Below are 15,198 nucleotides of genomic sequence, written 5' to 3'. Positions count from 1 at the left end.
ATACATTTAATTCCACTACTACCACACTATTATTAAGGCAAACAGAAACCTATTTAAATGGGATCTGAAGTTCAAAGCGGAAAATAAATACGGAAGACGGATAAATGCCTCCGGTTTGTCAATTCGTCACAAGCTGCTTTGCGTCACACAGTAAACACAATTACATGGGAAGTAAATTATCTCATTTATTAAATAAACAAAGTTTTCATATTTTTTTTTAGTTAGAGGTGCATATACATATTTAGGCATCCCGTCCTCGCTATTTGATACAGGTAACAGGATGCCTTTTATAATGGGCGCATTGTATATAGTTTGGGGGTAGAGTGCAAGTTAGACAGCATAAGACAAGTAAGATAGACGATCTAAGACTGCTACTGAAATAAGGAGGTTGCCCATTGATTGGGCAAAATTAATCAACTTTGGTCGCCCATTCGAAGATTAACTGGTCATTAGCCCTCAAGTGTAACACGGGCACCTGTAAGGGTACAATGAGGTTAAAGTTGTGCAATATATAATGTGTTGAAGACTCTAAAAATTGTTTTCATAAAAATTTGAAACAAGTTTCCTAGTTGGACTAATGTACCCGTAAAATTTTCATTACCGTATAAGAACAATGTGGTGACGAACTAAGAATAATTTAAAAATATTTTTAATGACAAGCGCTGTATTTGTGTATCCTAAATTATTAATAACTTGATAAAATACTTTCCAACGACTCGATTCGATGGAATTCGAAGCCACATATTTCTGGTTCCTGGCATATCTAAAGGGTCGTATCCTGTCATGGTACGGTGGCTCAACTTCTTGACAATCTATGATATGATTTCTATCTAGCCATGACAATCTGCCATCAAAAACAACATTGTCAACATCAAAATGGTAAGATAGGTAGTGCAAATTGTTTATTGTAACTTATAGACTGTTCTCTTAGATTTTTTATCTCATTTCGTATATTTATACTTCTAGAAGACATTACATTCCCGTAATTATCGTAAGAGACTCCTAGGGGAACTTAATGGTCGAGGGATAAGCCGCAACTTCTCTCTTAAAATATCTCCTAAGCCTAGCTGCGATTGCTAATCCGCCTGCCAAGCGTAACATCTACTGGCAAAACCCCCCTTATGGGGGAAATCTATGTTCAGCAGTGGACAGTTAACAGTTGATATTATAATAAAATAATTTTAGAACAGAATTAATTTGCAGTCTGTGATTTGCCTAAGAGAATGGCGTGCACTTTATTAATAGGTATATTAATTTATATAGAATTTTGGTCTCCTATTGAGCAAATAGTATTGTTCAATGGCATCTAAACATACCCATTCTAAATATTTATACAATACATTTAGTTCAAAACATCATTTTGATTTGGTCAATGAACCACGTCGCTATGTGTAGGCAACGTGGTTTATTGACCCAAACAATATTCTAAAAAAGCATACTAATAAAATAGCAAAAATTTAATTTGGAACTGTCAGACACAAAGCTTGCCTTATTTTGAAAATTTTATAACTTTAAGTAAAAATAATAACTAATTACAGCTTTTGAAATATAAATATAAGTGATAGTAGAAGATCAAGTTGTGTTTTAATATGGAACCTTAATGACAGGAAAGCCAAAAAATTAAAAGACATTTGTAGTGCCTACAGAATGTTTCAATCTTTTAAATTTTAAGCATTTCTACAATTTTAATTGTTTGTGTAAATAACGATATCATTTTATCACATTTCATTTGTCTTAATTTTTTGTATACATACAAGAAAATGACAAACATGGTTGCCCAGTAAAATATATATATGTATACATGTCAGGGGTCATATAGATAGGTATATTAAGAAAATAACGTTGACCTAAATCTCATAGTCATATTAAAACCAATCATTTATGAAATCATCGATCCAGATAGAATTACTACTCTAAACAGCTATGACAGACCTCAAAATTGTATTCGAAGCCAAAGATGGGGTTCATACAAGATTAGTAGAATTTATACAATAATTCCCTTTGCGATGATCCGATAATAGTTCCTGCTTACGATGATTTTTTTTTTTTTTTTTTTTTTTTTTTTTACAACACAGGGGGCAAACGAGCATGCGGCTCACCTGATGGTAAGTGACTACCGCCGCCCATGATCACCCACAACACCAGCGGCATTGCAGGTGTGCTGCCGGCCTTTTAAAAAGGAATATACTCTTTTCTTGAAGGTTATGTTGTCGTATCGGTTCGGAAATACTGCTGCTGGAAGTTGATTCCAAAGAATGGTTGTGCGTGGAAGAAAGTGCCTTGAAAAACGCACGGTGGAAGACCGCCACTCGTCCAGATGATTGGGATGAAACTTTAGTTTGTGGCGGGTTGTACGGTGGTGAAAATCAGCAGCAGGTATCAATCCGAACAATTCCTCAGAACACTCCCCATGATAAATTCGGTAGAAGATGCACAGAGATGCAACATCTCTGCGCAGTTTCAGTGGGTCGAGTCGGACAGTAAGGCGTTGACTATCGATAATTCGAGCCGCCCGACTTTGAATGCGGTCTAACGGAAGGAGTTGGTACTGTGGCGCTCCTGCCCACAGGTGAGAACAGTATTCCATATGCGGCCTGACTTGGGCTTTATATAATTTCAGGCGGTGTTCTGGCATGAAATATCGTCTCACCCTATTGAGTACTCCTAACTTTTTGGAAGCTATCTTAGCCTTCTCCTCCAGATGACCGCAAAACTGGACGTCGCAAGATATATCAACGCCCAGAATTCCTAGACTCGACTTTTTATCAAGGGAAGTGCCCTGAAAGTGAGGAGATACGACAGAACAGATGTAATAAAACTTGCAGTTCGACTTTTAAAACATAGGTACACATTGAATGGGGTACGTAGATATACTACTACGGTAAACATTGCAAAAAAGAGATCTGAGAAGAAGCAGACTGCGTGCGCGCACGACCACGCATCACGTAGATAAAAATCAAAAATAGACTTGGCTTGGCGCCGTGTGCCGATACCGTGAACAATGCTGGAAACTAGGTCGACAATCTGTTTACTGTGTCAAAAATGCGAACTATCCACAGTCGTTCCCACCTTCAGGACACGACACCTCGCGACTTCATTCGATGACAACTACACGAGTAGTCTCATTCGGTAGTAATTAATGATACTTTAAACTAATCGACCCGACCATAGATAGTCTGTTAATGTCTAATAGTAGTACAAAATCAAAAATCGATTAATTGATCGATTGTATCGATTTGTTCTTATTTAATTATTTTCTATTGAATCAGACTATTCTACTATTATATTCGTAAATATTATTCGTATGAGTATCAATGTATTCCATGTAAGTAATGACCAGTGACAGCTTAACCTGTATAGGTTTTTTTTTGATGGGTGAAAATGGTATGCTAACCCCGCCTGCGCTAACGGGATACGCTGGCGGAGCACCAGTGAAGGGTGATAGATGAGAATGAAAACAGACCAGTTAGCCCATCATGATGAATTCATCAGGAATTAACCATGATAGTTTCCAGGGAGAACCGCGAGGAGATCGACCTGGTTGGGTATATTGCTAGCAATGGGATTCTCAGACTCCATTACTAACAATCTCTTTCCACCCAAACCTGTATAGGTTTGTTTGGTTTATTTAAATTACATTTTTGTCAATTATCCAATGGGATCTTAATTATAGTCCTATGTTTTAGTTAATATTACATAATACTTATTATTTAATACGAACGGCCGAATTCGTCTTCACTTTTACTGTGCCTCTTTTTAGAAATAATATTTCTTTAAATAACCCTATATCGAATATGTGTAGATCACATAATGACGCTCATCAAAATGACCTTGACATATTTGGACTCGGTTATAATCAATATCGCAGACGATTATATAAAATAATGTAATATTTAGAAATTTCTTATATAATCTTGTTTTGTTTTTTATTTAACTTTCTTTATGTTTATGTTTCTTTTTATGTTCAATTTTTTTCACTAATAGTTGCAACCGAATGGATTTGTTGCACTCGCATTTATTATTGGATCATGCTGTGTGCACATGTTGTGGCAAGTTTACCTGATCAATACATTAATGTACTTGCATGTTATAATTTAAGTTTGTATGTGTAAACTTCTGTTATGTGCGCCTAACAAATAAAATAAAATAAAATACTAGAAGAAAATCACTCGACTTTCCTACCCAGAATATAGTTACCTACCTAACGCGCGGATAATTTTATACTCGTAAAAAACCTACCTACCTACAACCAAACCATTTGTTTAAATTTCACTATTCATGTGAAATTTTCGAATTCTATTTAACATTTTTGAGTTTCAGCTGTTGGGAAAATAAAAAACCAAATGGCTATTTTTATAATTAAAAAAAAATATATTAATTTCAACCATCTTTACAAAGGAATAAGTATTCAAATATAAAAAAAAAACAGTTACACGATATCTTCCCTAATTTATTAAACGATTTGCATGATATTTAACAATCGAAAGTTTATTCTTGCGTTTAACTGTTCATTGTAGTACAAAATCTTAAATTTTTACACATTTATTTAATCTTAAAAAAATAGTAATTAAATATAATTTGTTTACTGTACTTCATACAGTCATCTTTTATTAAAAATGTTATTGCAAAACATTTCCTAATTGTTTCCGACTAATTAACAAGTCATGTAATTCAAAAGTTCATTCCACAAGGTCTTGTAGACCTTAAGGAATTTAAATGTATTGTGAAATTTATAAAGAGACTGTATATTTTTTCCGTGTCTTTTACCCAAGAAATTACAATTGTCCACACGCCTCGTTATCGAATCCGCATTACTTCTTGAAAATAAAAACTAATTTATAACGTGAAGTAATTTTAAAAGTGTTTCCGTTGACACTAGTCTAAACTAAAACGAACATAAATAGTTCGCTAGAGTTCTTTGGCACTCAGTTTTCTTCGACTGGTGCAAGGATCGTCGCTTGCCTTGAAAATAGATAGATAATGTATTATAATTAAAGTTTTATTAGAAGAGATACTTGGAATGAGCTCCCTGCCGAGATTTTCCCAAGAGACTACAGCATGGGGTTCTTCAAAAGGGAGGTAAAAAGGTTTCTTCAGAGTCGGCAACGCGTGCGTAATACCCCTGTTATTGCAGGCGTGGGCTGTCAGCTTGTTTGCCATTCTAAGTTGTATAAAAAAAAATTTGTGCATCTATAATTTTTCCTTTTTGTTCTGTACAGACTGTTAAAACGCAATTCCTGTTCGCGTCGTCGATCTTTAACTCTTTGTAAAGGTGATAATGATAATTTATCTACTTCCAGGCAACTGTTGACCTGCACTATGGATCACGTGAACCGATAGCTGTATCGTGCCGTAGTCTGCCATACGTATATGATAAATCAGGATTCATTTGTCTGCCCTCGCGCAAACGGATAACCTATTTGAGAAACAATGTAACCATATTATAACGGTTTTATACTCGTATTAATATAGAGTCGCCGTGTAGTTCCTAGGTTTTTTTTTTATACAACTTAGAATGGCAAACACCTATCGCCTATAGACATGAGCAGTACCATGGACATAACAGAGTATACTGTTTCGCCTATGATACCACCCATGCGTTGCCATTCCTGAGGACTCAGGTGTTATTCCTCTGTACCCAGTAAATTCACGCCATATCCCACCCTTCAAATCGAAACACAGCCATGCAAACACAGCTGCTTCACGGTTGAAACACGAATGGGACAGAGGTACCTGGTAGAATGTACTTCCTTTCTCGTAGGTGTCATAAGTGGCAATTAAGGTCTAACGCTCGAGGGATGGGCAGCAGCGTCCATCTTAAAACATTACCAAAGCCTAACTGTGGTTGCCAACACGTCTATCAGGGGGGAAAGGGATTGTTAGTAATAGAGACTGAGAATCCTATTGCTAGCAATATACCCAACCAGGTCGACCTCCTCGCGGTTCTCCCTAGAAACTATCATGGTTAATTCCTGATGAATTCATCATGATGGGCTAACTGGCCTGTTTTCATTCTTATCTATCACCCTTCACTGGTGCTCCGCCAGCGTATCCCGTTAGCACAGGCGGGGTTACCATACCATTTTCACCCATAAAAAAAACACATCTACCAAGCGTGGCAACTACTGGCAAAATCAACAGTGGTCAGTTAACGGCTGATATAATGATGATGATGATTAACGTCTTTTTAATCTTTTTTGAAAATGGAATGGTAAGCCCATCTACGCTATCGGTACGCGCTGGCGAGACACCAGTGAGAGATGATAGGTGAGAATGAAGGCAAGTCAGTCGGCCCATCGTGGAAAATTCGACACGAATTTACCACGATGATTTCCAGGGGGAACCGCGTGGAAGTCGACCTGATAGGGTGTATTGCTAGCAATAGGGCTGTTAGAACCCCTTTACTAACAAACTCTCTACCCTAAGTGATTAATGTCACAAGCTATGATTTAGACTATTCATATCGGAAAATAAATTGTTGTGTTGTGGGTGACCATGAGCGGCGGTAGTCACCTACCATCAGGTGAGCCGCATGTATTTTTGTTGTAAAAAAAAAACGGAAAATTTTACTAAAAGTACCACTATTTTCTACTGATTAGTCTCAAGAGTCAAGATTCGGAATCTTATATCAACAATTTTAGATAGATTCGATTTTTTCAATAATTAAGATTGGTTTTTCACACTAGTTGAGAACCTGCTTTTGAACGTCGTTTAAAACATTATTTTATAGTAGCTTGCTATTACCCGCGACTTATTTTTTTACAACACAGGGGGCAAACGAGCACGCGGCTCACCTGATGGTAAGTGACTACCGCCGTCCATGATCACCCACAACACCAACGACATTGCAGGTGTGCTGCCGGCCTTTTAAAAAGGAATATGCTCTTTTCTTGAAGGTTATGATGTCTTTGTCCGCATGACCTATGTATATATATATCGTCATAGTTGTAGAATACTGACGGATTCGGAACGGTGTATAGATCCAGATAAAAAGCCTACATCCTTCTCTATCTGACATATATAGTGTGCATTTACCAAATTTCATAGTGATTGGTTGAACCGTTAAGGCGCTATAAGGAAATTTTCATAATAAATCAGATTTATAATATTAGGAAGGAAAAAAAACTATAATAAATCTTTCCCTAAAATTTCTTACACGCGGACTAGTCACGATTTGCGAATTTCGTTCCGCCATATTGATTTAACCTTGAACATCTCATTTCAATCTAGGGTTGCCAGCTGTACTGTAATATATAGTTTAATACTATATTTCGACTCATCATACTATATATACAATTAAATTAACTAGTATATAACAGGCGTTTATAGGAAGGATATTTTACGAGTGCGAATTCGTGAAAAAAACAACAACAAAAAAAAACAGAGCTAGTATCTTTCTAATATAAAAATTAGCTACTAAAGTAATTTAAATCTTGAAAACGACAAAGTATTTTTTGTTACATTATTAAATGATGTAAGAATTGAAAATATTTACAAATTTTATAATATGTAAATAAAATAAATATGTAACAAACTTACAATCGTATTAAACTTAATATCGTTATTCTTATAAATCTTTATATATAGTCTTGTATATCTTTGATTACTCTATCAATTGATGATACAATCTGTGATTAGTAAATTTGGCAACCCTATTTCAGACTAGGATAGACAGAGCATCACTATAAATTCTCAGACCCGGCCTACTGCGCAGTAAGTCTTCATACACGTATTTACAGGAGAAAATCTTCCGCGTTCTACACAACGACGTGCAAAATCTAGTCAATATTTACTAATATTTATACTCTTGTGGTAAATCTGTGTTTTAATAGATCTATCTACCCACGATACGGCATACTCGCGACATAAAACTAGATTAATTTCCCAGAGAACTTTTAACAATGTTTACAATTCACAAAACAATAATTACACTATATTTTAATGTAATAACCGATTTAGCTTACGTGTAATTAGATCTAAAAAGCTCGACTAGTTTCGGATTCAATTTGTGATTCTTATTCATAAATGTTTGTTGATCACTAAGGATCACGAATTGATTCCGAAACTAGTGTGCTTACGAATCTTTTAACAATAATAATTACTCTTTTTATGAGCACTCTAACATAGTCCTTTTAAGAAATTAAAATTTTTTTTTGTAACTTATTTGTGGCTATCTTGTATAAAATCGTCAATTGTAATTCTAAATTTAAAAAAATTTAGAATTATCTATTTTCTACTTCAAACAAGAAGAAGGTTCTTGATTTGTTTGTATTTTGTATGTTTAATACCACATAACTCCATTATTTATAAACTGTCTTAAAAAGTTATTTTTTAACTAAAACTATACACTTTTAGATTGGTACCATAGAAATTTTATCAAAATCGATTTAGTAGATCTAGAGTACTCTTTAATTTTTTTTTTTAATAAATTATAACTGGTTTTGCCAGAATTGTAGTCAGTTATTTCTTGTGGATCACAATCTTAAATTATGTAATATTTTTTTTGTAAATATTTAATATGATACTTTCACGTAAAACCATACACAACCATAAGGGGTAACTTCAGACACAATGTACGTACATTGTTTTCGAATAAATGAACGATTCTGAATCTATTATTACTTTTAAAGGGAGACTTTGTACAAAAGTCGTTTGCTTGGGTACATCTGTCCCATTCGTGTTTCAACCGTAAAGCAGTTGTGTTTGCATGGCTGTGTTTCGGTTTGAAGGGTGGGATATGGCGTGAATTTACAGGGTACAGAGGAATAACACCTGAATCCTGAGGAATGGCAACGCATGGGGGGTATCATGGGCGAAACAGTATACTCTGTTATGTGCATGGTATTGCTCATGTTTATAGGCGACGGTTACCACTTTCCATCAGATGGACCGTCAGCTTGTTTGCTATTTTAAGTTGTATAAAAAAAAGGATTTGTAATTAACAAGTACTTCCATTGAATTTATTATAAAAATTTCGCCTTTAACTGTTACGTGAAAATAAATAGAGAAAGCTTAAACTCCAAGGAATATAAGTGCCTTAATGAAAACAATACTTGAATGAAAACTACACTATTTTATATATTTAACAATACACTTGAATTACATAACCATGTCATAATAACTTACTGACACTAACGTGAAGTCCAAGCTGCGGAACCAACGGACGCGATAAGACAGATATAAATAATGTTTATAAATATATTATACTAATAATATACTTGTTTACAAGCTAGTACCATCATTACACTTATGAAACTTACACGTATTTTATAATTGAAATATAATCAATTATATATATTTAGAATTTGTGTATGTTTGTTTTATTTACATTATTTTTATCTGTACCTTTCCTGCGCTAGATTACCCGCCAATTAATTATTTTCTCTCTAACTGCACTTGGTTGTCTGGTAGAGATCTCTTTTAGAGATAAGCCCACCCTTGTTAACTAACAACTTAGTTAAATTATTCGCTGCATCTTTTGTTCAAGTTCAATAAAGAATATATAAGTCAGTGTATTTTTACAATTAAATTATATAATTTAAAATTGTAACATGCATGAGATAAAATAAAAGATATAATAAATAATAGAATAAGTCTTTCGACCCTCTGCCTATTCCGTACCTGGGACCTGAACTTGAAACCTGGGATAAAGATAGTGTTTAACGACTGTAAATTTATAATTTTACTTCGCTAAAAATACACCTATATCTGTAATATCGTAATACATCCTAGCCATGTGGTCCCGGCATAGACTAGACCACTCTTTCCTTTAACGTGGATATACTAAGAGGCGACTATGGGGGCTTAACGATCAAGCAGAGTCTTAACGAACCATATTCAGTAATTAATGTCTGATATGATAATGATGATGAAAAATACATCTACCTCATTAATTGCAACAATATTACTATGAGACTAATACGAAGTAAATACCTTTTTTATTAATGAATGGAAATTATTTATTTATTTGTTTATTTTATATGCTTTTGTACATTCACTTATACAAGTGGATCATAAGTCTCTTAACATTTGAATGTGATCAATAAAAAACAAACAGCCACATGTTTATAAAACTGTTTATTTATTACGAAAGTAAATTAAATAGGGTTTTATTTTTTGAAAATTACATCACTTAAATTGCGATCCTTGTTCACTCTGGCACTGATGCAACCTAGACCGGGAATTTTCCATGACAGGTCTACAAGTAAAAAGTTCTGCTTGATTTTTTTTTGTATTTCCTCGCGTATATTTTCTTTTAGTTCGTTAATGGTCGTCGGGTTGTTACTGAAGAGTTTGCTTTTTAAATATCCCCAAAGAAGACCCCATGGTGGCCATGTTACCTCTTTTCGATATGATTTTCTGGTCAAAAATTTGTTTATTATTATTCCTCTCCATCCAAAGGTTGTCTGGAAGGAATCGCTTTTAGCAATAAGACCACCCATTGTTGTTTCACTGTGATCATTTCTTGTAATTGTTTGTATCTATAATTAGTTTACTATTGTAAATCTTTTGGAAGAAACAATAAAGAATATCTATCTATCTTTCTATATATAGATATCGAAATTAAATGTATTTTATATCAATTTAAATTAAATGAATATAAAGATGAGAACCTCATATAAAATGTAAACAATTATTTTTTAATTTCATTATGTATTTCATCATACATTCTACATACTAGTTGATGATGAAACATACAAAATAACTATGAAAACAAAATACTTAGTAGGTAAGTAATCAAAATTATTTATAAACTTATATTAGTTTTTTATGGAGAAGGATGGAGAAAATTAGCTGGAGGGATCGAATTAGCAAGGAGGAGGTCCTGCTTAGGGTTAAGGAAAAAAGACAAATAATTAGAACTATTGAGGACAGAAGGGGAAAAAGGTTAGGACATTTGATACGACACGACGAACTTATGAACATTATAATAGAAGGTAAGATAGAAGGAAGAAGGGGGAGAGGGAGACCGAGACATAGTTACATCAGGCAGATCAAGGAAGGAGTTGGTGTCGTGTCGTATCAAGAGGTGAAGAGACTCGCTGAAAATCGTAGTGAGTGGCAGGAGCTCCACCGACAAGAGCTCAGCTCTTAAATGGATAGATAGATAGATAGATAGATTAGTTTTTTATGTAACTTATTAGTACTTTAAATGATGTTGAAATGAAACTATCAATCACGTATATACTCGTAACACAGAAATACCAATATAATCAATAGTTAATTAACCTTTAACACTAGAATGACATCTGTCATTTTCAAACATAACTACGTAGTAGATAGGTAGCAGTTATATATATATTCATTTTAAATTTTTATATAATTTATAATGTGAGTGCAAAGTACACTTTGTAATAACTATTAATACAAAGTATTCTCATCTGTAATTTCAAGAACAAGCAAGATTAATGCTACAGGAATTATAGTTTTGAGACGTGTATGTGATGTCGCAATTATATACAGAGATAGATATGATATGTATCTATTTAGAAAGAAATGTGAATTAAAGAAAGTTATAGTATATATCATCACGAACTATATTTTTTCATGAGTGATTAATGGTAACCCCGCCTGCGCTAACGGTATACGTTAGCCACATAGTGATGAATGTGCCTGGAATTTAGCTCGATGGTTTCCAGGGGGGACCACTAACAATCCCTCCCCCCACCCCTCGCGCCATAAACTGTATTAGCCAGCAGTGATTTTAAACACTTAAAATTGATGAATAATAACTATCGTGAGTCATACTATATTATAATTATTTATGTGGATTTTACCTACATTTTACATTCGGGGGTGCCCAACTATGTTTCAAACTCAATAGGTACGTTAATTGCGCAGTGCTACTCCCGATACAATCGTGAACTGTGTTCATGAATAAAGTATATTATTGAGTTCAAAACTAATAGGGCATCTCTGAATTTAAAGCGTCTTGTAAAGTCGAGATCCGACGACGAAGAAAGGCTTAAATGGCAACCCGGAACAAGCAAACGCAGTGTAAGATGAAGTGACATCGTCAAATGCATTGCAGGGAGTTAGTGGATGCAGGTGGTTCAGGATCGTTCCTTACAGCAGTCTATGGGGTAAGGCTATATTCAGCAGTAGACAGTAATGGCTGAGATGACGATGAAAGCCGACATAAATAATTACAAGGCTTATGAAATTGTCACTCTGTAGTAGTGAAGAGTTGCATGAAACCCTCCGCAGACGAGGGACATTTTGTCTACAAAAATATTCATGGAACAGAACCTTCGTCTACGCAGGCCTTTACAATACATTGACCTGTGCACCTTTCTTCGCCATCCGTCTATCAGATTCTCAGATTCGATCTCATAATCACATTTAATTCGCAATAAATTTTTTGCTATTGCACAATGGCCAATAAATAAATTATGCAGTAATTAATAAAGTTCATGTGGGTGTACAGAGGTGTGTCAGGCACGTTTCAGTTTATGTAACCAGTTTCTATACTTACTTACATTGAACTTATTTTTAAACAAACATGCTATCCGTTGATAGCTATAACAACCATGCTACACGAAACAAAACTAGTTTCACTGATCATTATGTTATTGCGTTTTAATTTTCCGGTTACACATATAAATATTGAAACCAAAATAGTTATACAGACGTCTATTTTAATTATAATGAGTCTGCCACGACGATTTGATTTAATATTTAACATCAAACGTCTCTATCCTTACATGACCATTTTCTATCCAACCTTCAATCTTTTTCGGAAACAGAGGATCTACCATGAAATAATATACCGATCTTTCGGACCAGAAGGAGACTTTGTACAAAAGTCGATTGCTTGGGTACCTCTGTCCCATTCGTGTTTCAACCATAAAGTAGTTGTGTTTGCATGGCTGTGTTTCGGTTTGAAGGGTAAGATATGGCGTGAATTTACTGGGTACAGAGGAATTACACCTGAGTCCTCAGGAATGGCAACGCATGGGGGGTATTATGGGCGAAACAGTATATTCTGTTATGTCCATGATACTGCTCATGTCTATAGGTGACGGTTACCACTTTCCATCAGGTGGTCCGCCAGCTTGTTTGCCATTCTAAGTTGTATAAAAAAAAACTCAATTTCGTGTTTTCGTGCATACCGAAATCTGTCCAGTAAATAGAGCTTCACGTTTCGTTCTTCATAAATCCTACCGCAAAAGTCCAAAGGAACGATGTTTCAACATTTTTATTATTTTTTAACAGTAGGTATATTTTGTGTAATGTAATTTAAAATGTGGTGTATATTTTATTTTGACACGCCATCTAGTTTTACAAAATTATTATAGTTTTACAAAATGCACACGAAATTTGTATTCTATTTACCTTGTTATACCTTTTTACCTGTATCTTTGCATTGTGTAAGTAGTAAAACTAATGAAATAGACCAATAGATGGCGTGTCGAAATAAAATATACACCACATTTTAAATTACATTAAATACAATATATTGTTTAAAAATAATAAAAGTGTTGAAATGTCGTTCCTTTGCATTTTTGCGGTAGGATTTATGAACAACGAAACGTGAAGCTCTATTTACTGAACAAATTTCGGTATGCACGAAAACACGAAAGTGATGAACAAAAACCTAGTAATAAATATAATAATTTCGTCATTATCTAACATGAAAACACATGCTTTAGGTCTTAATCATTGTAAAACGAACACTTGAGTAATTTTATTGATTTATACGAAAAGCATTATAAAGAAACAGTTCATTGCACCTATTACCATCGCACGCAGTAAATGTATATATATTCCTTATGGCATTTCAACAAAAGATACAGCGATTAGTTTAACAACTTGTTAGCAAAAGTGGGCTTATCTCTAAAAGAGATCTCTTCCAGCCAACCCAGTGTAGTTGGAGAGAAAATAATTAACGGGTATTCCAGTGCAGAAAAGATACAGGTTAAAAGGTATACAAGGTAAATAGAACACAAATTATAAATTAAACATAATAAATAATGATATATATACATACAATATATACTCATATACTACACATACAATAGTAAGTGCATAGTATTATCATGTACTAGTATTAGTTAAAAGGTGAGATTTCAAGTAATGAAGGGACTATCCCGTATGTTAGAAGGTAGCCTGATACACAGTTGCAATGTATGTAAAAGGTCAGTAATCTCCATAAAAATATGTATGGCTATATTGTGTAAATTCGAATACATTATTTCAATACTTTAAATCAGTGTTGTCCAAAGTGTGGGTCACGACTCTCTAGGGGGTCCCCAAGCCTATAAAAGAGGGATACAAAAGGTCGCGTTGACGTAAAAAACACCAGTTTCGCAATGTGATCGATGTCTGTATTTATATATTGATTATGTATTATTTATTCATTTTATCGTACTTAACTAATGCAAAACTATGGGGGAAAGGGATTGTTAGTAATGGAGACTGAGAATCCCATTGCTAGCAATATACCCAACCAGGTCGACCTCCTCGTGGTTCCCCCTGGAAACTATCATGATTAATTCCAGATGAATTCATTATGATGGGCTAACTGGCCTGTTTTCATTCTCATCTATCATCCTTCACTGGTGCTCCGCCAGCGTATCCCGTTAGCGCAGGCGGGGTTATCATACCATTCCATTTTAATCCAATAAAAAAAAATGAAAGTAGCAACCGTCGCCTATAAATATGAACAGCAACCACGGTCATTACAATATCTAATTTTTCCATTAAATGGACTAGCGTTGTTTGTTATTACAGCTTATATAAAAATAAATATTTTTAGATGTCAGCTTATATCTGTTCTCTGGTCATTAATGACCACCCATTGCGATCTCTTTTTTTTTATACCACTGAGGTGGCAAACAAGCATACGGTACGATGCTAAGTGGTTACCGTAGCCTACGAACACCTGCAATACCAGGGGTATTACGCGTGCGTTACCGACCCTGAAGAAACCTCTTTACCCCCCTTTTGAAGAACCCCATGCTGTAGTCTCTTGGGAAAATCTCGCCCATACCAGTGGGATATGTATATTCATTACAAGCGAGTATTTTGTTCGACATTATATATTGAATAACCGATAGTTAAAAGATCTATTATTGAACCAATATATGTATGGATATTGTACCTACAAAATATAGATATTGCTATATATTCTCCACCCTTAATAAGACCTTTGACTAGGAGATTCGTTAATATAAAAAAAACCACGATAAACAATAA

Source organism: Galleria mellonella, unplaced genomic scaffold (genome assembly GCF_026898425.1).
Source record: "Galleria mellonella isolate WM207_F2 unplaced genomic scaffold, CSIRO_AGI_GalMel_v1 utg117, whole genome shotgun sequence".
NCBI classification, from domain to species: Eukaryota; Metazoa; Arthropoda; class Insecta; order Lepidoptera; family Pyralidae; genus Galleria; species Galleria mellonella.
This window is presented reverse-complemented; position numbering follows the sequence as displayed.